Genomic DNA, 25,913 nt, shown 5'->3' with positions numbered 1-25,913 from the left:
GATCAAACAACAGCTTGAGAATCTTGGTGTGACTACCGACTGCGTTCCCTTACTGTGGGATATTTCAAGTGTGCTTAATATGGCTAAATCTAGTGCAACACAAAAGGACTAAACACATTGATATTAGACACCACTTCCTAAGAGATAATGTTGAAAAAGGTTTGATCTACATGAAGTTCTGCAAGACAAAGGACCAGGTAGCAGACATCTTTACCAAAGCACTAGCAGGGAGCATTTTGAAATAAACCGCTTGGAGTTGGGCTTAATCAAGCTCAACTAGTTGCTCCTCCTCAAGTTCTCTCAATGATCGGCTATGCTAAGAGGAAAGGTATGATGCTGAAAAGTGTTTTTCGGTGATATCGAACTCATTTCTCTACTGTTACAGGTATACACACATGGCACCTTCAGGACAACACAAGTATTGGTGACACTGTATATCTCAGAGTTCTTGCCTACATCTTAAATAAATATTCAGGGACCTGGTCCCTATAACTCAGGTTAGTATTCTCTTTAACACTTATATGATTTTTAAAACTGTCAAAAGGTGAAATTTCATTAAAATTCCTCCTTTCTGAAATTCAAATTTGGAGCCTAAAACGATACCTCTTCCCATAGTAAAACCAGTGTGTAAGAAAAGTCTTTTGAGTGACCTATCAGAATTGTTTGTCTTCAATCGCGTTTGAGGCAAAGTGTCGTTTCTCTCTCCTCTTAACACTCGTCTTACTCTATCTCTCTCTGAGGGACCTTGAAATTTTTTTTTTCGGTGTCCAACTTTCCTTAAACTAACCATGTCTCAAGATGAGTCTACCTCTCTTATTGTACCTAAAATGAACCCCACTCTCTCACCGTCCAAAATCCAAATTCCTTCAAACTCAAATCTGCCTGAATCATCCTGAGTAGTACTAATTTCCACCGATCAAAACTCTTCCATTTCATCACCAGATTTTACGGTTTCTGGTCCCTCTAGGACTCGTAAGAGTCAAACCCTAAGGAAATTTGTCCCTTCTTCTACAACCCTCATTGAAAATGGAAAGACCAACTTAGGAGAAAGTGGTCAGACTTTATCTGTCTCAAAATTCCTTCAATCTACTAAGGAATTCGAAGAGAAAGACGAGGAAGTTAAAGTTTCAAGTCAAACTGAGGTCACCAAGGATATTGGCATCGAGAATCAAAGCAAGGATGCTGATAAATCCAGTCCACTGGTCATGCATGAGTTTAACAGTATTGTTGGTGATAAGGAACAAGTAAACATTGTTAAAAAAGGGAATTCTGAGGAAAATCTTCAAAAATCAGGTAATCTCATCTCTCTTGTTAGTAATGAAAGAGTAGTTGACTCTGCACTAAATCTTGATGGGAATTTATCTGGAAAAGAGTTGGGTATATCTGAAAATTTAGAAAATGAGGAGGAGATTGTTTCTGATAATGATGATAGAGTACACACATTAGAGAATACTGTAGGGAGTCAAAGGGAAAACTGTCTTGGTCCAGAAACAGGGATACCAATAAGGGACCTGCTCCTGAGACAGAAAGTTTGAATATTGTAGACACTGAGAATGTTTTGTCTACCATTGTTGTACCCTTAGGTGACCCTTCCCTTGAAAAGGAATCTGGTAACCCAAACCGCTCTCAAGAAGTTAATTATGATGATAACTTGACAACATTCTTTAAAAGGCCGTCGAGTCGTGCAAAACAACGTGGTGAAACAGCAATAAAGTACATCTTTGATAAGCCACCCACCACAAGGCAAAGAAGTAAGGCTCAACGTGAGGCTGCTATAGAAGATCCAAAAGAAAAGAGCAGAAGAGGGAAAAGGAAGAGGCTAGTAAAACATGTCCTAAGAGATGAGGAAACCGTGGTCATAGTTTCTGAGAATGAAAATGAGGAAGAATCTCCTCAATTAGTAAGGAAAATTCTCAAAAACTCTCAAAAAACAAAGGAAAGAAAGAAATGGCAGATGAGACTGAAGGGAGCATTCATGAGCATGGAAATCTGGAGAAAAATGCATCCGTTTCTGCTAAGAAAAGGAAAAATGTTTCAAGAGAAGAACCTGGTTCCACCAAGAAGAGACAAAAGGTTAAATAGTTGAACATTCAAAGGCAAGAAAACTTGAAAAAGCAAAAGGTGTTATTTAGTAGAGTCTTTGACCCTGAATTGCTGACTATAATGGAATGAGAGAGGTGACGGAAATTATTGAATTTCAAAAGTGGGAGAATCTGTTCGTTTCCCCTGCTCCGGGTGTTTTCAAGGATGAAGGAAGAAAGCTATATGCCTCTTTGGTGTATACTGATGATTCTACTCTAGTAATGACTGTGTATGGAGTTGATTTTGAATTAGATGTAGCAAAGTTGGGAGAAATCCTTAATGTCCCAACTGATGGGTTGAAAACAGTTGAAGAGGAGGCTTCTCAAATCTTCATGGAGCTGATTGTCAAAAAGGGGGTGTCTGTGACTGGAAAAAAAAAGGTTGTTTAAGATACAACTTAAACATGAGTATCAGCTTTTGTTTGAGATTGTCAACAAATCATTACTTCCAAGGGCAGAAAGATGATGCATGGCCTCAGTCCCGGACCTGGTACTTCTGGAAGCTTTAGCAAGTTTTTAAGACATCAGTCTACCTGCTATAATTATTGAACATATGATAAAAGTGGTAAATGCTAGAGAAGGCGAGCATGGGCTTCCATATGGCTTTTTCTTAACCTAAACCTTTGAGTTCTTCAATGTTAAAACTGGGAAAGCTACTATGGGTTCTAGAAAATAGATGGTCACCATGGCAACCTTGGAAGATTGTGAGTGTGTGGAAAAGAAAGGAGGCATTGGCAGCAACTCAACCATCTCCAGCTTGATCGAGGCACAGGAGAGTGCACTTGCAGAAATCGAGAAGCTCCAAGCTGAGATTGTTGTTTTGAAGACACGGCTGGCTACAAAGGCTCAAGAACCTGGTTCCAATACTGAACTAACAGATCCTAATGCAAAGTTGAGAGAGAAAAATGAGGAACTAAGAAACAAGTTAGATGAGCTCTGTGACCAGATGATCCAAGATCAGAGAGCAGCAAACAAGGCTTTTTCTCGCTAAATCTTCTCGTTTCTTTCAACCTAGTCCTCCTTTTCAAACCCCCTGTCTTGTCTACCCCCCCCCCCCCCCCCCCCTTGTTTTTTTAAGGACATTAGCTCTTTTGATGTTTTAAGTATCATAACCTATGCTGTATTGATTGCTAATTATTGGTTTTTGGATGATGCTTAACTTGTTTTATGGGAAATTACTTTGATTGTGCAATGCTTACTCTGTTTGTGCTATGTTGTTCCTGTTTGTGCTCCTGATGTGTTTCCCGAGTGGCCATGAGTTACTGTACCTGAAATGTTTTAGGCTTATGCTAACCTTAAATCTCTTTTCGATGATGCCAAAAGGGGGAAGACTGTGTGATGTGAGTGGTGAGTGGAAGAGTGTGTGATGTGAGTGGTATGCGAGTGTTATGCGTGCGTATATATATGTTGGTCAGCAATCCGATTCAAGCAATGTTGCATTTGTAAATCCATCTTATGCAACTGGGGACCTGGTCTCGTCTATGATGAATATGGTACACCTGGTCCCGTCTATGATGAATATGGTACACCTGGTCCCGTCTATGATGAATACGGTACATGATGTTAAGGATCATGATCGCAGGGGGAATTCCTAAATGTTGAATATCTTATTAATTAGCTTCTTGTGGTTAGAAGTAAAAATGAAAATCGTATAAAGGCTAAATCGACAAAGAGGTTGGTTTTCCAAATTCCGTCGAAAGATGCAACAACATATTGCTGAGGTCGACTATGCAAGGGAATGGTACAATGATGCTAAGGGACTTGGTCTTAAGGGAAAGTTCCTGGATACGAGCTGGCTGAATACTGCATAGTTGGTAGTCTAACAGGAACAAATAAAAAAAATTGCATCGTCCATCCTACCTGAGCTTGCTATGAAGAAGAAACCTGGTTCGCAGGGGGAATGTCATGTACAAGTTTGTCATCATCAAAAAAGGTAAAATTGATGAGTTATATCATTTCTTAGTTTTGATGATTTGACCAACGGGCCAAGGACCAGGTCCTCCATCAGGTCCCATTGGAGTACTGCACGACACTTAACAGCTGTAAAGCAGCTGCACTGTTCAGGTAGAACTGCAGCAGCACAGCTGTATGTATGCTAAAAGCTAAAAGCCCTTGAAAAGTCACCATCACATTTTTCTCACATGCTCTCTATTTGGTCTCATATATATACAATATGTTAGGATTATTTGACCTAACACTTGCAAATCCAAAAGTAATATCTTTCTGAAGTGTAGCCGCCACCTTCTCAAGGTGCCCACAAGAATAAGATCTCAAAAATCAGAAGGACCAGTTCCTGTCACTGAAGACATCTGAAATCCTTAGGATAGTTGAGTCTTGTTTCATGTTCTTAATTTGTATTCCTACACTGCTTGTCAAGAAGCATCATATTAGGATAGATTTCAATCTTTGTAACTTTGTTTTCTTGGCTATAGTTAGCTAAGTATCAGTTAAGTCGTTGGCTAGAGTTAGTCAAGACTTGGAGCTTTGCAATATAGTTATTGTAAAGGTGCTTACAATGGGTGCATTGTAAGGGTTAGGGATTAAGAGTTTAATTCCTAGGTTGCAATAGGTTGTAATCTGAAGTTGCTCATTTTAAGTTGGAAATCCTACTAGGTCATGGTTTTTAATCCCTTGAGCAAGGAGTTTTTCACGTAAAATTACTTGTCGTATTTACTTCCTGTTATTATCTGTAAAAACAGTTTAAGGACCTGGTCCCTTAGACTTTTTTTGTAAACTCTCAGGTTGTGAACTAGCAAAGCGTGAACCCATAGGTTCTATCAATTTTCATTAATGTGGACTACACGCGGAACTCGCGCACCCAATAGAGACAAATGTACACCTAAACTCTTTTGAAACTTAAGTGATCATTTAAGTTAAACACCTCATTTCATTGTGTGGACTCCTTGCAACTGTCTAGTCTATTTCCTTGACTAAGCAATGGAAAAACTTCCAAGATAAAGAAGAGGACCTGGAAGTTGAAGTTGACACCTAAAGAATTTTGTTAACAATTGGATGACTTAAAGTATCCTTCTACCATTGGTTGGAGAAAGAAAATTTATGACACCAAATTAAGACATATCAATTGAACCAATAACGTGTGGGGAAAAAAGGCCCAATATTATAATATTCAACACAGTATTGGAAATTTGCTATGGTCTTCTTTTTCAATATTCAATAACTTCACAAACCAAATTTATTGGCATTAATGAGTCTTGGAAGATAACGGATCATGCAGTAAACACTACTCCAAAGGGTCAACAACAGAGAATAATAATTGTATTTAGTGATTGAAATAGGGAAGTTACTGTTGGGTTTTAATAATTGGTTGAATGAGAAATGGAGGGAAGAAAATGAATTGTTCCCTTTTGCTTTATGGAGGAAGCATTTCTCCCTCATTGGTAGTGGAAATAAAAGTCCTTGTACTTAAATATAGAAGCATTCCTTCTAGTTGTTAAAGGATTGAGAGGAAGACAAGCCTTGCGCTATCCTCGTCGCATACTCGGCTCGGATTCGGATTGATTAATAATATTTTTGGACCAAATTTATTTAATTTTTTATCGTTCAATTAGTAATTAATTATCCAAAATTCTGACATGGTTTACCAGATGATTAAAATCCGGATCATGACCCGGTCCGTTTCTGACTCGATGATCCATTTTTCTTTCCCGGATTATTATAAACATTCCCGCCACCTAAAAGGGTGCCACTGAAAGGTTGCACCTTTCTGGACCAACGCTTCCATGGCTATTTATAACCTGTTGATCCTCAGATATTTCCTTACGACATTTCAGAAATTCTTCTCTCTTCTCCTTTTGCACTTCATCAAATTCTCGTGTGATTTTTAACCTTCGAGTGAGTTCCCTGTTCACCAAAGTTTGCAATACCGCTACTACGCTTAGTTAATCGTTATATCCTTGGAGGATATATTCCACAACCTCGGGTACATTGAGGGAATAATTTCTTTAAGGACCCACTGAGCATTCAGTGGGCTCGACTTAATTCTGACAATTATTTTAACTATTGTTTCATCAAATTTTGTTGTTTTCTTAAATTTTCAATTTCTGGTTTAATTATATTTTCGGATACAGGTTTAATAACAATATTAAGGAAATTATATATATATATATATATATATATATATATATATATATATATATATATATATATATATATATATATATATTAATCTATATTTTGTTTCTGGAGATTAAAACCTTCTGGTTTTCTACTTCGTTTGAATTTTTCTAGTCTAATTTGAAGAACATAAAAACTTCGTTGGATTATTAAAGTTCATAAGAGTGAAACGATTTGAAGAACATAAAAACTTCATCGTTAACTTGTGAAATAGTTTGAACATATAAATCTTCACTGTTTACTTTTCTGTTTTTGTTTGCCATTGATTAAACTGTTTGTCAACTATTGATAGAGAAACGGAAAAATGGCAATAGAATAGGATGTCAGTGCCTCTACTCCAATGGAGACTGATGTGGCGACGACTGTTGCAACGTCAAGCCGTCCAACTGCTGCACATGCCATGGCACCGGCAGAGAAATCTTAAAAGTTTTCTGGAATTAACTTCAAGGGATAGCAGCAAAGACTGTTCCTTTGGTTGACCACTCTTGGCATGCAAAATTTCACAAATAAATATCCTCCTGTACCTGAAGAAGGAATGCAAGAAAATCAGCGCTTCATGGTTGTTGAAGCTTAGAAGCATTCGGATTTCTTGTGCAAAGGTTACATCCTCAGTGCTTTAGAGGACGATTTGTACAATGTCTACAGTTCCACGAAGACTTCAAAGGAATTGTGGATTGCACTTGAAAAGAAGTATAAAATCGAAGATGCGTGCTTGAAAAAATTTGTGGTTGCCAAGTTTCTAGAGTATAAAATATTGGACAGTAAGACTGTTGGAACCTAAGTTCAAGAACTCTAAGTACTTATCCATGACCTTATTGCTGAAGGTATGGTGATTAATGAGGCATTTCAAGTGGCTGCTGTGATTGAGAAGTTGCCTCCTTCATGGAGAGATTTCAAAAACTATCTGAAACACAAGCACAAGGAAATGTCGCTGGAAGATCTTATGATTCGCTTGAAGATCGAGGAGGATAATAAAGCGGCCAAAATAAAGTCGTGTGGAAATTCAACGATTATGGGAGCAAACATCGTCGAGGAAGCTGCTCCAAAGAATAAGAAAAGAAAGAAGCCTTCAGGATAAAGGAGGAACAAAACAATTAAAAATTCAAAGGCAACTTCTATAATTGTGGGAAAGCTGGACATAAGGCTCCAGATTGTCGGGCCCCTAAGAAAAATAAGAAAAAAGATCAGGCCAACATGGTGGAAAAAGATGATGACATTGATGATCTATGTGCTATGCTCACGGAATGAAACTTAGTTGGAAACCCAAAATAGTGGTGGATTAACTCTGGCGCCACACAACATGTTTGTGCTGTAAAAATAGCATTTGCTACATATACTATAGTGGGACCTGAAGAAGAGCTTTCAATGCGAAATACTGCAATAGCCAAGGTTGAAGGATATGAGAAGATATTCCTGAAGATGACTTCCGGCAAGGTGTTGACGCTCAACAACGCTCTTCATGTTCCTTGAATTAGGAAGAGTTTAGTCTCAACTTCCATACTAGTCAAGAATGGATTCAAATATGTTTTTGTATCTGATAAAGTTGTTTTAAGCAAAAATGATATGTATGTTGGAAAGGGCTAACTCACAGAAGGCCTTTTCAAACTCAATATAATAGTTGTTGAAAATATAAATAAAATTTCAGCTTCTTCTTATTTATTGGAGTCAAATAATTTATGGCATGTTCATTTAGGACATGTCAACTACAAAACCTTGTGGAAATTGATCAACTTAGAAGTATTGCCTAAATTCGAATGTAATAAATTAAAATGTCAAATATGTGCTGAATCTAAGTTTGTTAAACATCCTTATAAGTCTATTGAGAGGAATTTCAATCCTTTAAACTTAATTCATACAGATATTTGTGATATGAAGTCAATACCATCTCGCAGTGGGAAAAAGTATTTCATAACTTTTATTGATGATTGCACTCGATATTGCTATGTTTATTTGCTTAATAGTAAGGATGATGCAATTGAAGCATTTAAGCAATACAAAACTGAAGTTGAAAATCAATTAAATAAAAAGATAAGAATGATAAGAAGTGATAGGGGTGGAGAGTATGAATCTCTTTTTTGCAGAGATATGTTTAGAATATGGAATTATCAATCAAACTACTGCTTCTTACACACCACAATCCAATGAAATTGCGGAAAGAAAAAACCGAACATTAAAGGAAATGATGAATTCTTTATTAATAAGTTCTAATTTGCCGCAGAGCCTGTGGGGGGGACCTATCCTTACAGCTAACCGAATACTTAACAGAGTGCCCCACAACAAAACACAATCTATTTCATATGAAAAATGGAAAGGAAGAAAACTCAACTTGAAATATTTCAAAGTGTGGGGGTGCTTAGCTAAAGTACAAGTTCCCATACCCAAAAGGGTCAAAATAGGACCAAAAAATGTGGATTGTGTTTTCATTGAATATGCTACCAACAACAAAGCATGTCGATTTTTGGTACACAAATTCGAAAATCCCGACATCCATGTTAATATGATAATTGAATCAATAATGTTGAATTCTTTGAAAATATTTATTTGTATAAAAATGAATGTCAGTCATCTGGCGAAAGATCTAAATGACCACAGGAAGAGGCAAAGAAAAATACACCAATTAATGAGGATCCAAGGTGGATTAAGTGTCAAAGGACATCTACTTCCTTTGGACCATATTTTGTGACATTTTTGTTGGAAAATGAGCCTCAAACATTTAAAGAAGCCACGGGTACTTTAGCTAAGCACCCCCACCAGGATAACAAGGATAACATCTATTAGGGTGTTAATAGCACTAGCAGTCGTGTAAGTCTTAAAATTGTTAAGACAGCTTTCTTAAATGGAGACTTGGAGGATGCTTTATGGACTAAAACAAGCACCCAATGGCATGCAAAATTTGATCAAACAATGTTGACAAATGGATTTAAGATTAATGAGTGTGAATGTGTATACATTAAAAATACTCCAAATCATGAAGTCATTGTTCTTTTTTTATGTTGATGACATGTTTATAATGAGTAGAGATATCGCTGATGTAAATGCTATGAAGCGTATGCTGGCTAGCAAGTTTGATATGAAAGACTTAGGAGTTCCTGATTTAATCCTAGGAATTAGGATTCATAAAACTCCACAAGGTCTAGCTTATCACAGTCTCATTATATTAAAAGGGTACTTGACAAGTTCAAGTACTTGAATTTCAATGTTGCACAGACTTCAATTGATGTAAGTTTTGCACTTCAAAAGAATGAAGGTGAAAGTGATTCACAGTTGCACTATGCACGAGTATTGGAAAGTTTAATGTATATCATGAATTGTGCACGACTAGACATAACATGTGCTATTAGTAAGCTGAGTCGGTTCACAAGTAACACTAATCAAACTCATTAGATGGCAATTAAACGAGTTTTGGGGTATTTAAAACACACCCAAAACTAATCTTTACACTATAATAAATATCCCGCAGTAATTGAGGGATATAGTGATGTAAACTGGATCAGCGGATCATTTGAAGTTAAATCCATAAGTGGATATGTTTTCACTGTTAGTGGAGGAGCAATATATTAGAAATCATCCAAACAAACATGTATCGCCCGCTCTACAATGGAATCTGAATTTATAGCTTTAGACAAGGCCGGTGAAGAAGCGGAATGGCTCCGAAATTTTTTGAAAGATATTCCATTTTGGCCCAAACCTTTGGCACCTATATGTATACATTATGATAGCCAAGCGGCAATAGGTAGGGCAGAGAGTGTTATGTATAACGAGAAATATCGTCACATACAACGGAGACACAATACCGTTAGACAACTACTCTCTAGTGCAGTTATCACTATTGACTACGTAAATTCAAGAGATAACGTGTCGGATCCACTTACAAAAGGCCTATCTAGAGAGGCAGTTGAAAGATCATCGAAGGGAATGGGTTTAAGGCCTAGGACAAGTCATCATGGCGATAACTCTACCTAGTAGACTGGAGATCCCAAGAACTAGGTTTAAAGAGATCAAAAAACGTTATGAATGATGGTTCAACATTGTCAAATAACTCAACCCATTCTCGTGATGAAGGCAATGTTCAGAAACAAGGATAAAGCGTTAAGACTTTTTGATGAGTTAATAAAGCATTAAATCTTTTTAATGGTTTCTAAGTTTGGAGGGATATGACCGAATAGTGTATCTATAGGATTACACATTTAGAAATCAGCTATGTGAGTATGAAGTGTAAGCCGCTTCAATGAGAATGATAGTAAAGGGCCATTCTCTATGCACTCATGAAACCAAGTGGTGTTCATGGCTGAAACGAACACAACCGTGAGAACCATAGATAGTTAAAGGTTAATTGTGTGACTTATGTTGTCTAGGTATACAACAAAGCTCGACGGTTCAAAGATATCACATCTACCAATTGGCCGAATATATCTGATATAAGTTCACTACGGAAAATTCAAAGGGAAACCTACTTATCCAGATGCAATTAATCTTTACTTGTAAATCACACACTTGTCTATACATTCCTTTATCTTATAGCCATTCTCCATTCATGTGGGGGATTGTTGGGTTTTAATGATTGGTTGAATGGGAAATTGAGGGAAGAAATATGTAGGGAAAATGAATTGTACCCTTTTGCTTTATGCAGGAAGCATTTCTCCCTCATTAGTAGTGGAAAGAAAAGCCCCTGTGCTTATATATTTGCATTCCTTCTAGTTGTTAAAGAGTTAAGAGGAAGGAAAGCCTCGCGCTGTCATCATTGTCGCTCGCTCGACTCGGATTCGGTCAAATGATTTGATTGATTGATAATCTTTTTGGACCAAATTTATTTAATTGTTTAATTGTTTAAGTAGTAATTAATTTTTCAAATGAATTAAAATCCAGATGACCATTTTTCTTTCCCGGATTATTTTAAATATTCCCGATACCTGAAAGGGTGCCACTGAAAGTTTGCACCTTTCTAAACCAACGCTTCCATGGCTATTTATAACCTGTTGATCCTCAGATTTTTCCTTATGAAATTTCTGAAATTCCTCTCTCTTCTTCTTTTTCACTTCCTAAAATTCTCGTTTGATTTACAGCCTTCGAGTGAGTTCATTGCTCATCAAAGTTTGCAGTACCGCTACTACGGTGAGTAAATCGTTCTATGCTGGGAGGATATATTCCACAATCTCGGGTACATTGAGGGGAATAATTTCCTTAAGGACACACTGTGCATTCAGTGGGCTCAATTTAATTCTGACATTTTTTTAGATATTGTTTCTTCTAACATTTTCCAGATTCTGTTGTTTTCTTAAATTTCTAGTTTCTGGTTTAAGTAGATTTTCAGATACAGGTTTAATAACAGTTACAATAACTAAGCAGCTTATTATGCGCATGCCCTATTCCTCGCAGAGTCTTTGATAGGAGAAGAATGGGATGAGAGGATACAGAGAGAATTAGAGACGAGAAACAAAGTCTTTGCCTAAGCATAATCACAATGTGCATGCCCTATTCCTCGCACAAACCGTCATTATAACAACTGTATTTCCTCTTTCCCAACTATACGACATGTGTATCTCAACCCGAGTCCCATGTGATAGTCCGATAACCTTGTGTTGGGCTGTTTATCATTTGACCCCAAAGCAAACCATTCCGAGGCCCGTGTGCCTCATTTTGGTCTTCTTCATTCACAACAGATCAACAGCTAAAAGTAGTTAACTTCATGAAGAATATTTTTTGTTTATTTTAATTTAGGTAGTCGCATATCATATTTGTTCTTCACCTTCAATACAACAATATTCTTGAACTCTTTAATACAATATTAGAAAACATGAGATTTGTGACTGGAAAAATTCAGCACACATTCCATTTTGTGATGGAATATTAGGCACCACATTTCCAAGATTCAAATTGTCTGTAATGGATTGAATTATTATGTCAAGTTTTTGACTAATTTTTGGTGAAAGGTCCATATACAATTAGAGAGAACACATTTTTTGTTAATCCATCAGAAAATATTTTAAATATTATAGGTTAAATCTATCAAAAATTATGACATATTAGGGATAGATTGTACTGTCACAAATTTCGTGACACCCCATCCATCACATGAATCGTTCACGAAACTAATTTTTGTTATTTTTCTATACATTTAATAATATTTACTATTTAATAATATTTTATCAAAAATTAATCTTCTTAATAAACTAAAGAATTAATAAATAACCATAATAATAAATGATAAGTAAATAAGTAAAACATTATTTGGGAATTTTTCTCTTAAAGCCTACACTCTCACTCCTTTATACTAATCACTTTAGATTACATGTTTCATCCATCACACTGTTATACGTTTGTGACAGATGCCCATCACAAATTGTTTGGATTGATTTGTCACAAACTTTATTTTCTAGAGAGAAAAAAATTAAAATTTGTTATGGACTCGCCGTGTTATTCAGAACAACACAAATTACGTGCATAATGTGAAGTCAACAACCAATTATATCTATATTTGTAGAATTAGAACAACTCTCAAGCAACTTTACAGACTCAGTTGAACTTATTGAAGAACTTAGATTGAATTCTAGTGAAGGTGGTTGCAGCGATTCAGAGGGCCTGGGAGGCATTTGGAATGCTTGTAATTCACCAATGCTTGTAATTCACATTCAAGCAATTCCAGTACTTTAGTCATTGAGGGACGATTAAGTGGATTCATTTGTATGCACCACAAAGTAACCAAACTCAGCTTCTTTATGATCTTCTTTAATTTCATCATCATGTGTCTCATCTAGTACTTCAATTTCTTTTTCCTTGTCGAATTGCTCATAAATCTCAATTTGGGAAATACAGGCTTGACATATTCTCTCTTGCTGCCAAGTTTATTTTCAAGCCCACCATCTCAATTAGTAGCATTCTCACAGCTATAAACATCCGCCTTATAAGATATGGGACCAATGCTTCTGTTGATCAACTCTGGAGCTACATAACCAATTGTTCCTCTTGCTGCTGTTAGAGTGACGATACTATTATCCGTGGGGTATAATTGGCAAGACCAAAATCAGAAACTTTTGGAATGAAATTCGCATCCAAAAGTATGTTGTGTGGCTTGATGTCAAAATGTAGAATTTGAATGTCACAACCTCAATGCAAATATTCGATACCTCGAGCAACTCCAAGAGCAATTTCAAACTTTCTGTCCCAACTTAATGGAGGACCTCATTCTCGAGGTGTGATATACTTTTCAAGTGATCCGTTAGGCATGAAGTTGTATAGGAGGGCACGCTTACATCTCTCGGCACAGTAGCCAATAAGTTGTACTACGTTAACATGATGAATCCTCCCGATCATGGCAACCTCAATCATGAAGTCTTTTCCATCAGCATTGGGCTTGCTCAATATTTTCACTGCTACATTTGGACCACTTAGAAGATTGCCTTTATATACTGAACCAAAACCTCCTTGGCCTAGTTTCTCTTCGAAATTCCTAGTCATCTTCCTTATGTTGGAATAGGTGTATCGAATGGGCATGAAATTGTTCTCACTATGCAGGAAACTTTCAATTGCATCAAAAATTGACAAATGCCTTCTTCGTAATTTAAGCATTAGAAACACAAATATGCATGGAAGTAGACCGACTCTTACTGCAACAATAAGCTGTGTACAACCATGCATCATAAAATTAGCAAGAAAGACTTGTGAATGTCTAAGTTAAAAATGCAACCATGAGAGTGTTATATGACACGTAGGTTAATAATTTTGGTCTATCATTTTGAAAGTAAAGTGGTTCCTAAAAGTAGAAGTAATAGTACACAATATTTTGTGAGAACAAGTTAGTCGATGAATAATTGACACACTTAAAGTGCAACTGTCCCAAGAAATCCTCTCATCTCATTTCCAAGCTAAATGTCATTTTTTACCTTTTGCTACTTAAAAAATGTTCCACATCAGATTCTATACAACTTACACAATTTTCAGAAACGTAAATTCATTAAACTATTCAAATCATAAACTTTGATATGATATTCTCTTGGCATACTAACATTTCAACTTCTACTTTATATTTTTATTATACTCTCTATAATATAATATATAATCAAATAGTAATAATATATAATTGTTTCCACTAAACTAATTTGATAATAGTCACCATCAGGCCAAATCTTATATGTCCAAGTACTAAAACCAGGCTTAATCTTGTCTCTCCAACTGTCTGCTGAATGTGAATACTGAGGAAGAGAACAAACAACTTGTTCTCTTATACCAGGATCTACAAGGCGAATAGTGGAGTTATCATAATTGATGGCTTGTACCATGTAGTAATCCGATTCATCCCCATATAATATTGTGCGATTCCCTTCACAGCTCAATTCATAATTTTCATGGCCGCAGTGCTTCAGATCACTTTTTAATCTAAGGGGTAACTGATGCTATGAACATGCTCTCAACTAGAAGGGACACACTGCTGGTTCTGTTCAGCAAATGGGGTTTCAGAGAGATGCATAAAGATGAGGATTAAGAAACCTCCATACATTTTTTTGGTTATTTGAGCATGTTTTTGTGGGGTTTAATCCTTTCGGTACTGGTGCCAAACACTCAAAGTTGGAGTCAAATAGATCAAATGTATTTCTTCCTCTTTCCCCCACTTGTGCCTGCGAATTGCAAAAACACACCCCTATTACTCTTTCGCGAATTTCATACTTCAACTATCCATTGTTTCCTTTACCAACTAAATTATCTCTCCCTGTTAGAATATGTAAAAATTTAGTTACCATCTTTATATCTGTAAATATGTTAGAAGAATATTTAGTTACCATTATGGTTAAGTGTATACTTAGTTACCATTATGGTTAAGTGTATACTTAGTTACCTTTATTATAGCCTAGGATCTTTGTATATATGCACCGGTTGACAAAGAAGAAGGCAAGCAGATCTTTACCTTCTTACATGGTATCAGACTGGGGCACGATTCTGCTCCTCTCTCTTCCGCCATCGCTGCGTCATCCTCATCTTCTTTCTCCTCTAATCTGCCACCATGACTGATTCCTCCTCATCTGATTCCACCAAGTCCTTCTTCCACCCAGCTTTGGCTGTCTCCAACATCAAAAATCACATCTCCATTACTCTCGAGATGGAAAACATCCAATATGGGACATGGGCAGAACTCTTCAAAATCCACGCCAAATCCCACAGAGTCCTCCACCATATCATTCCACTGGAGTCCGGGAAAGAAAAGGTGCCCAAAACCGATGCTGAAAAAGAGTTATGGTCGACTCTTGATGCCATGGTTCTTCAATGGATTTATGCTACCATCTCTACTGACCTATTACATACTATCCTTGAACCCGACTCCACGGCCATGGATGCTTGGAATAGGCTGCGTGACATATTCCAGGACAACAAAAATTCTTGAGCCGTCACTCTTGAGGATGAATTTTCTCACACCAATATGGAGGACTTCCCTAATGCTTCCGCGTCTTGTCAACGAATCAAGATTCTATCCGATCAACTCAAGAACGTCGGTGCTCCAGTCTCCAACAACCGCCTCGTCCTTCAAATGGTAGCCGGACTCACTGACGCCTATAAGGGGGTGGGTACACTCATCCGTCAAAGAAATCCCCTTCCTCTCTTTTATCAAGCCCGTCCCATGCTCATTCTTGAAAAAAAGGCTTTACCAAATAGCTTGACACGGGATCCACTACTGCCATGCTTGCTTGGGATTATGACGATAATCCCTCTTATGAAAATAACCACCCAAACCGTCAGAATAACAGTGGTAAAAAACATCAAAATCGCAGCAACAATGGTGGAAAGAACCGTGGCTGAGGCGGTGGCAATAGGGGAAGTGGCAACCGAAACAGTGGTGGTTTCGGTGGTGGACGCGGCAGCTGGCAGCAGGCAACAGCACCACGACCAGCAGCAACAATGGTAGCAGCCTTGGATGGGGAATGCACAGCAATGGCAGTGGCCCTTCATGCAGTGGCCTGTGCCTCCTTGTCCGTATCCAACCACTCAAAGGCCCAGGACTAACACTTAACAGAGGCAAGTTGGCATACTTGGGCTACGTCCTCTACAAGCTTACTCTACCGACGTTCAACCCACTCCAACTGATATCGAGGCAGCGATGCACACATATGGGTTCACTCCTCCGGATACAAATTGGTACATGGATACAGCAGCTACTTCTCATATGACATCCGCACAATGTAATCTCTCGTCTTATTTTAATTTGAGCAATAATCGTGGTATAATTGTCGGAAATGGTCATTCAATTCCAATTCGTGGTTATGGTCATACCAACTTGGCTCTCCCAACCCACCTTTAGCTTTAAAAAATGTTCTTCATGCTCTTCATCTTATCAAGATCCTAGTCTTAGTTCGAAAATTCACTATAGATAACTTAGTTGCTGTTGAATTTGATCCTTTTGTTTTTTTGTGAAGGATTACCGGACAGGGTGCGTCTAATGAGATGTGATAGTCGGGGTGAGCTTTATCCCATCACCACCACACCACCATCTTCTTTTGCAGCTTTAACTTCATCTATGTGGCATGATCGGTTGGGTCATCCGGGAGCACCTGTTTTTTACTCCCTTAGGCTAAATAAATTTATTGAATGTAATGGACCGATTAAGTCTCATGTTTGTCATTCCTGCACTCTTGAAAAACAGATTAAATTGCCATTTGTTGCATCTCATTCACAAACATGTATGTCGTTTGATATTATCCATAGTGATCTTTGGACATCTCCCGTTTTGAGCTCTTCGGGCCACAAATATTATGTTTTGTTCTTGGATGATTACTCTAATTTTTTGTGGACATTTCCCTTATCAACTAATTCTCAAACGTTACCCACTTTCTTAGTCTTTCGAAATTTCATTCCCACTCAATTTGAACAGGAAATAAAGAACATTCAAGGTGATAATGGTCGGGAATTTGATAACGGTCCATTATGGGAGTTTTGCAAATCTAATGGCTTGTCTTTTCTCCCCTCCTGTCCTCATACCTCATCACAAAATGGAAAGGCTGAAAGAAAAATTCAAACAATCAATAACATGGTTCGCACTTTACTCACTAATGCGCTCTTACCTCCTTCGTTTTGGCATCATGCATTGCATATGGCCACCTACCTCCTCAATATTATTCCTCATAAAGGATTAGCCTATCACTCTCCTCTCAAAGTACTCTATCACAAAGACCCATCCTATTCTCATCCTCGGGTGTTCGGTTTCCTATGTTACCCCCTATTCTCATCTAATACCATTAACAAGCTTCAAGCCCGTTCCGCCCTATGTGTGTTTTTAGGATATCCATCCCATCATCGTGGTTACAAATGTTATCATTTATCATCCAAGAAAATCATCATAAGTCGTCATGTCGTGTTCGATGAAACCCAATTTCCATTTTCTAAGCTGCATACTCCCTTAGATCGTCACCATTATGACTTTCTGGATAATGGACCCTCTCCTTATGTAATCCACCACTTAGGCTCGCAAACCATCCCACCTTCCAGCAAGCATACTCCACTGCCCACTGGTCTTAGCAATCCACCACCCATGGCCACATCTGCCTCACCCTTAGATGCTACCGCCAGCCCCACTGTCCAACCCACGATCGTTTCCGGCCCAAGCCCACCAGTCCACTATCCTCTTCCAGCCCAAAAACCGATCACTAGAAGTCAACATGGTATTGTCAAGCCTAACCCAAAATACAGCTTCATTACTCATGCTTCCAAATCTCTTCTTCCTCGTAACCTCGTGTCTGCCTTACATGAACCGAATTGGAAAATTTCTATGGAAGATGAATATAAGGCTCTTGTTAAAAATAAGACGTGGGAGTTAGTTCCCCACCCACCTAATTTCCATGTTATTCGATCTATGTGAATTTTTAGACATAAAGAAAACTCTGACGGTTCCTTTGAGAGGCATAAAGCCCGACTTGTAGGTGATGGCAAAACTCAATAGGTTGGCGTGGATTGTGGCGATACTTTTAGCCCGGTGGTGAAACCGGCGACCATCCGCGCTGTTCTTATTCTAGCTTTCTCTAATGCTTGGCCTATTCACCAACTTGATGTGAAAAATGCTTTCTTACATGGTGAACTCGAGGAAACTGTCTACATGCATCAACCCGTGGGTTTTCGAGACCCCACACATCCTGACTATGTCTGCTTACCAAAGAAGTCCTTATATGGCCTCAAGCAAGCCCCCCGGGCTTGGTACAAACAATTTGCTGACTATGTTTCTAGTATTGGTTTCACCCACAACAAGTCTGATCATTCTCTGTTCATTTACCGAAAAGGTATTGATATGGCGTATCTTCTTTTGTATGTGGATGATATCATATTGACTACCTCCTCTGATGATCTTCGCAAGTCTATCATGACACTTCTCAACTCTGAATTTGGTATGAAGGATTTGGGACCACTCAGTTATTTCTTAGGAATAGTTGTTACTCGTCATGCAGGTGGTTTATTTTTATCTCAAAAGAAGTATGCCCAAGAGATCATAGAACGAGCTAGCATGTCGTCTTGTAGGCCAAGTGCCACTCCAGTTGACACCAAACCGAAGTTAAGTGTCACTTCTACCTCACCATTTAAGGATCCTTCACTTTACCGTAGCCTGGCAGGTGCACTGTAATATCTCAATTTCATGAGACCAGACATTTCGTATGCTGTGCAACAAATTTGTCTATTCATGCATAACCCGATGGAGGTCCACATGAATGCTCTCAAACGCATTATGCGCTATATTAAGGGCACCCTTGATCATGGCTTGCATCTTTATCCATCTAAATCCACCACTTTCATTTCGTATATGGATGCATATTGGGGTGGTTGTCCGGATACCAAGCGTTCGACTTCTGGTTATTGTGTCTTTCTTGGTGATAATCTCATTTCTTGGTCCGCCAAGCGGCAAGCCACCATGTCTCGATCTAGTGCGGAGGCCGAATATCGAGGGTTAGGCAATGTAGTTTCTGAGTCTTGTTGGCTACGCAATCTTCTTCTAGAACTTCATTGTCCAATACGAAAGGCTACGTTGGTGTACTGTGATAATGTTAGTGCCATATATATCTATCCAGCACTCCTGTTCAACATCAACGCACTAAGCATATCGAGATGGATACTCACTTTGTCTGTAAACAAGTTGCTCGTGGCCATGTACGTGTCCTACATGTCCCATCGCGCTATCAGATCGTGGATATATTTACTAAAGGTCTTCCCTTGGTTCTATTTGAAGATTTTAGCGATAGCCTAAGCCTCCGGAAACCTCCCGCTTCAACTGCGGGGGTGTGTTAGAATATGTAAATATTTAGTTACCATCTTTATCTCTGTAAATATATTAGAAGAATATTTAGTTACCTTTATTATAGCCTAGGATATTTGTATATAGGCACCAGTTGACAAAGAAGAAGGCAAGCAGATCTTTACCTTCTTACACTCCCTTTGTATTACAATACACCTCAATTCTGAATTGGCCAAATATTTGAAATCAGTCGACATCACGCACATGAAGGCCAAAGAATTTAGGTAGGTAAACAAAATAATGGAAAGTTGAGGTATGAAACTCGTGAAAAGATGATTGTTTAGGTGTATTTTTCGAATAAAAGAAAAATCCTAAGTCTTCCCAAAGAAAGACAAAGTCAGTAATTCTCTCATTCCAGTGATTATGAATGTGAGTCTTCTCTTAATTAATATTGTGGGGCCAGAGCAAAACTCTCTCCCCTGATAGTTGCAGAGAAAAGAGAAATCATGCTAACAATCCAATGAAAGAGATATCAACGGTGTCTTTTTGATCTGACCAGCCAAGTCATCTATGTAATGACAAAAAAAGATCTTTTTTGAAAAAAAAAAATTAACCATTACACTAGTCTTCAATCTACAGTTGTAAGTTTTCAATCGTTGCCCCTAGCAAAACTGCAAGTTCCATTTTTAACACCTTCCAGTCGAGGTGTCCCTCTTTTTCCTCTTGCACTTACTTCTCATAGTTGTGACATCCTTTGATGTGTTTGGTGGAGGAGGAATTGATTGCCGAGATTCTAGGTGCAATAGTGATGGCCCTAGCATTCATTTTTTCTAGCATGAGTTAGGAAATTATTTGATTTCCTTTTATGAGTAGATTTGTTTTCAATTGTAAATCAAGTAGAATATTCTGTGGGATTGTATTTGCATATTATTTGGGATTGTAAATATCTTCTCATATCTTTGTAATCCTATATATTGTACAACTAATTCATAATGAAAGACATTATATTCCACCCATTTGAGTTGGTATCAGAAGCAAGGTTGCTTCTCTAATTATTATCTTTTTTTTTTTTATCCCAAATTTAGTCTACCATGGGTGACTCCTTTAAAAATACAAGAATTATTCCAGAACCTAGAGCCATTCCATTTTGGTGTGAAACTCAATGGCAAGAATTATTATTTTTGGTCTCAAGTTGTTGAGATGTTTGTTGCAAGTTGTGGAAAATTGAGATACTTGTCAGGAACAACTAAAGAGCCTCCCACCAGTGATGCCACGTACGAAAAGTGGAGTATGGATAATGCTATTGTTAAAGTTGGCCTGACGGTGAACCCAACATTATGAGTTTATTTGTTCGTCTTCCGACAACCAAGAGTATTTGGGACACCGTGTCTCAAACATATTACGAAGGGGTTGATAGATCAGTTATTTATGATCTCTCTTGTCAAGAAATGAGTATGAAACAAGAGGGAAAATCAGTTTTCACATACTTTGCAGATTTGCGTAAAATAGGGCAGGAACTGAATTATCGTAAGCCAACCTTTTTCACAAAACCTGATGTTGTTAATTCCCAACTGAAGTAAATTAAAGAAGAATGTGTGTATATCTTATCGCGGGTCTGGATGGTATTTATGATCGTGTCCGAAGTGGTATTCTTCCCACAAAACCTTTTCTCAATCTAGAACATTCTTTTGCTATGGTTCGAAGTGAAGAACAACAGAGGAACACAATGTTAAACAATAATAAAAATCTCAGTATGGCTATGGCAGCAAAGGCTTCTTTGACCCAAAATTGAAATTACCATTCAAAAGCTCATCGCAGTGGTGAAAAGGATTGTACTCATTGCGGCAATCCTAAACATGTTATTGAAAACTGTTTTAAATTGACGGCTATCCAGATTGGTGGGATGGTTTAAATGAAAAAGAAGTCTCAGGAATGGCGAAATCAAAAGGGTGGTGACAAAAATGATTGGAATGCTGTTGTAATGGTTTCATCTAGCACATCACTACCACCTGCTGGAATAACTTTGGTTTCAACTGAAATTGGTGATTCTGATTTACATATACCTAGCCACTCATCAGTTAATATTAAATCCACTCTCATTAATATGGATTCTGATAAAGATACAGGATGGGTTATTGACCCCGGAGCCACGGATCACATGACCTTTGATCAGCCACTTCTACAGGCTCCTAATAAACCACACCGCTCACATGTGTTCAATGCAAATGGTGCATCATCGCCAGTTACTAATGCTAGAACTGTTGTTTTAACACCCTCCCTGTGGCAAGAGCATACATTATTTGTTCCTTCACTATCAAATAATATTTTGTGTGTGTCTCGAATAACTCAACAATTAAATTGTCTAGTATTAATGTAGTCTCATTTCTGCATTTTTCAGGACCTCAACAGCAAGGATATTCTTGGGCGTGGTACTAAAAGAAGCGGGAGGGGGGGGGGGGGGGGGGGGGGGGGGCTTTATTATGTGGATGATATATGTCATGGTGTTGTTCTAACAACTCAAGGTTTCTCTTCTACTAAACCACACCAAATATGGATGTGGCATCGAAGATTTGATCATGCTTCTTTTGGCTACATTAAGCACTTATTTATAACTTTGTTTTCATATTGCAGTCTCTCTGATTTTCTTTGTGATGCTTGTGTATTAGCTAAAAGTCATCGTGCTACTTATCCTTTAAGTACTAGTAAGGTGAATGAGCCATTTGCATTAATTCACTCTGATATGTGAGGTCCTTCTCCAGTTTCTACTTCATCTGGATATCGTTGGTTTGTAATCTTTGTTGATAATTTTAGTCGTATGACATGGCTTTATCTAATGAAGAATAAAAGTGATGTTTCTGAATGCTTTCGCTCATTTCATAAGACGCTACAAACTCAATTTTTTGGCCAAAATAAAAGTTCTTAGGTCAGATAATGGTGGAGAATATGTTAATCAAGTTTTGCAGTCTTATCTCCAAAATTATGGTATCATTCATCAAACAACATGGTCTTTTACACCTCAGCAAAATGGTGTAGCAAAAAGAAAAAATCGTCATATATTGGAAGTCACACGTGCATGTTTGATTAGTTCTCATATGCAACCTATATCTTGGGAGGACGCTATTTTGTATGCTGTTTATTTAATAAATCGTGTACCTAGTAGTGTTCTCTATTTTAAGTCTCCCTTAAATCAGCTCTCCAGTTGTTTTAACCTCTCATCTACCTTAAACTTGGACCTCGAGTTTTTTGGTGTGTTGTTTTTGGTCATCTCCCTAAACAAAAACATACCAAGCTTGATCCATGTGCATTACAGTGTGTCTTTATTAGGTACTTGAATCATAAAAAAAGCTACAAATGTTATCATCCTCCTACCAAAAAGTTGTACGTGACTATGGATGTTACTTTTTCCGAGACAGAGATGTATTTCTCTTTGGAGATATCCAATGCTTCTCTTCAGGGGGAGAATAAGGTTGAAGAGCAGCATTGGATAGTGTTACTACCTAATAATAATGGTACACCTTCAGATAATTCATGGCTTAGTTCAACAATTATGGACCATGGTATTCTCGACCAAGCAGTTCAAATAGAAAGTGAAGAATCCCCCTCTCCAGTACCTAAAGTACCCACCAATGATGCCCCTTCTGATGATGTTCCTGAGGTATGTGTGAATTCTGAGCAAATTAATACTAATAATTTAATTGATGACACCACATCAGTGGTTCTAGTGATGATAACAGGAATAGGCATCAGTTACCTCCTCCAACCAATCAAGGGAGAGCACCAGAGAGATACTTCCTTCATAATCCAAAGGAAGTCAAATATCCTATTGCTCATTATGTTTCCGGCGGACGCTTATAAAGCACTATCCAAGGTTTTGTAAATCAAATGTCATCGGTGAAAATCCCTACAAGATTTGAAGAAGCATTGAATAATCCCAAATGGGCATAATCCATGATTGAAGAGATGCGAGCACTAGAGAAAAACTAGACATGGGATATCATGACATTACCAGAAGGGAAGAAACTTGTCGGATGCAAATGAATTTTTTCAGTGAAATACAAGTCAGATGGGTCGGTTGATCGATTCAAAGCAAGACTAGTTGCTTGTGGCTTTACACAAACTTATGGTGTGGATTATCAGGAGACTTTTGCGCCTGTGGCAAAGCTAAGTTGGGTTGTCTGCAATTTTGTGTTAACCTCTCATCTACCTTAGAAGCATGTGGAGATTGATCGTACTAAACATGTGGAGATTGATTGTAATTTCGTACATGAGAAGTTTGAGGATAAAATAATTGAAGTTCCATATGTGAAGACCTTAGAATAGCGGGCTAATGTTCTGACTAAAGTTGTATCCACAAAATCCTTTAATAACTCACTTGTCAAGATGGGCATACATGATATTTATGCTCCATCTTAAGGGGGAGTGTTAGCATGAGTTAGGAAATTATTTGTTTTCCTTTTATGAATAGACTTGTTTTCAATTGCAAATCAAGTAAAATATTCTGTGGGATTGTATTAGCATATTATTTGGGATTGTAAATATCTTCTCATATCTTTGAAATCCTATATATTGTACAGCTAATTCATAATGAAAGGCATTCTATTCCACTGTTTTGAGTATTTTTCCTTTAGGCATCAACATCAGCCGGAACATTGTGGATATCCAGGTTTCGAGCTATATTGTAACAACAATATGACCATACTCACACTCCCCAATTCACTTATACTATATGTTCTAGATATCGATTATGTGTCTTAGCAGATTTGTGTTTCTTTCCTGAGAAGTTGTTTGTGAACCTGTTGCACTTCAATTTTTCAGCATCTCTTTTCCTTTTGGATGTTGAATTTTTCCTCTTTGTAACTATTCCATTTTCAATTGTTCGAAAGAATACATTGGCGAACTTGGTTGCTCTGCTACACCTGACTCCGTATTAATTGTTGTCAGCAATACGAGCACTATGGATTATCTCCATGGTTTTAAAAAAGTTGATGAAATTCCATCTCTTCCATGTGTTGTAGAATACGGTTATTACCTCTCTATCGGTTGGTTAAATCCAAAGTGTGGCTACTGTGAAGATCATGGAATGGATTGTGGTTTCCAGAACTATACCAAGGAACTAACAATTCAGTGTTTCGATAGACCATCAACTACAAAAGGTATTAAAGTTAGATCTTGCTTCCATCTTAATAATATAATACCAAAAAGTGAATGTCGTCATAACTAAAACATATCCAATCACTCAGATCTATCTATTGCTTTAATATCCATAGTGGCTATGAAACTACTATCATTAATGTGGCTTCATAATCCAGAAAATAACAATGAATTACATGTTTTATATATTAACAAGAACTTGAATAATAGAACCATTACATGTTTAAAATTGGCAATCCTTCCATGAGTAAAAAACAAAATTTCTTAGTGAATGCATGTTTGCTATTGAGACAATAATCCTCTGCGATATAATGATAGTACTTCTCTTTTAGCCATACTAAGATTTTTAATGTAAATCTTCTTATGATGAAAAGATTTTTACTGTAATTCGGACAAGCGCATTAAAGGAACCATTGATTGCAGGTTGGTGATCTATGCCTTTTCTTTCTCATTTTTCAATTTCCCTTACTTATTGTCTTCTGTATAGTGTGAAAGTCGATGTCTTCCAGGTGGAGTTTCAGCTATTGTCAAAGAAAATTGAAAGAGAGAATTAAGCCAAAGTTGAAAAGTTTTTGGAAGACTATAGAGCTCTCAAGCCCACTAGATATACTTATGCAGTTATTAAGAAGATAACAAATCAGTTTTAGGAAACATTGGGAGAGGGAGCTTACGGGGTTGTTAATAAGGGAACACTTTCTAATGAAATTCATGTTGCTGTAAAAGTTCTCAATGATTCCAAAGAGAACGGGGAAGAATTTATTAATGAAGTTGCAGCAATGGGGAAAATCCACCATGTCACCGTGGTTCGCCTAGTTTTTTTTTTTTTTTTTTTTTTTTTTTTTTTTTTTTTTTTTGCGCTGATGGAGTTAGAAGAGCCTTAGTGTTTGAATACTTGCCAAATCAATCACTTGACAAAACATTTTTCCCTCAAGTTCCAAATATCATATTACCCTTAATTGGAAGAAGCTTCATGATATTGCTACGGGAATAGCGAAAGAGCTGGAGTATCTTCATCAAGGATGTGACCAACAAATCCTTCATTTCGATATCAAACCCCAAAATATTATTTTAGACCATAACTTGAACCCCAAGATCTCTGATTTTGGTCTTACCAAGTTAAGCTCTAACGAGAAATTGTTGTCACTATGACTGAAGCTAGAGGAACTGTGAAGTTGAGAAGATATTCAAGTCAATTCCTACTCAAAAGCGGAAAGAAATAAAAGAAAACTTTTTTCTTTTGTTGGTTTTCAAGTGTGATTGGGATTTAGATCCTTTTTAGGAAAGGATTAGACCTAGTAGTATAAATACATGCTAGCTAGGATTTATTAAGAAGGAATGAACACAGAACC

At 37.5% G+C, this 25,913-nt stretch overlaps 3 pseudogenes; 2 read left to right on the top strand and 1 right to left on the bottom strand.

Annotated features, from left to right (window-relative positions):
• Positions 1 to 12,762: 12,762 nt before the first annotated feature.
• LOC132628459 (rust resistance kinase Lr10-like) lies at positions 12,763 to 14,491 on the bottom strand (annotated as a pseudogene).
• Positions 14,492 to 15,210: 719 nt separating this feature from the next.
• On the top strand, positions 15,211 to 16,107 carry LOC132628458 (uncharacterized; annotated as a pseudogene).
• A 6,694-nt stretch (positions 16,108 to 22,801) lies between these two features.
• LOC132628457 (rust resistance kinase Lr10-like) lies at positions 22,802 to 25,713 on the top strand (annotated as a pseudogene).
• Positions 25,714 to 25,913: the final 200 nt, after the last annotated feature.

The sequence above is a fragment of the Lycium barbarum genome, chromosome 2 (assembly GCF_019175385.1).
Source record: "Lycium barbarum isolate Lr01 chromosome 2, ASM1917538v2, whole genome shotgun sequence".
In the NCBI taxonomy this organism is placed as follows: domain Eukaryota; kingdom Viridiplantae; phylum Streptophyta; class Magnoliopsida; order Solanales; family Solanaceae; genus Lycium; species Lycium barbarum.
This window is presented reverse-complemented; position numbering and strand designations above follow the sequence as displayed.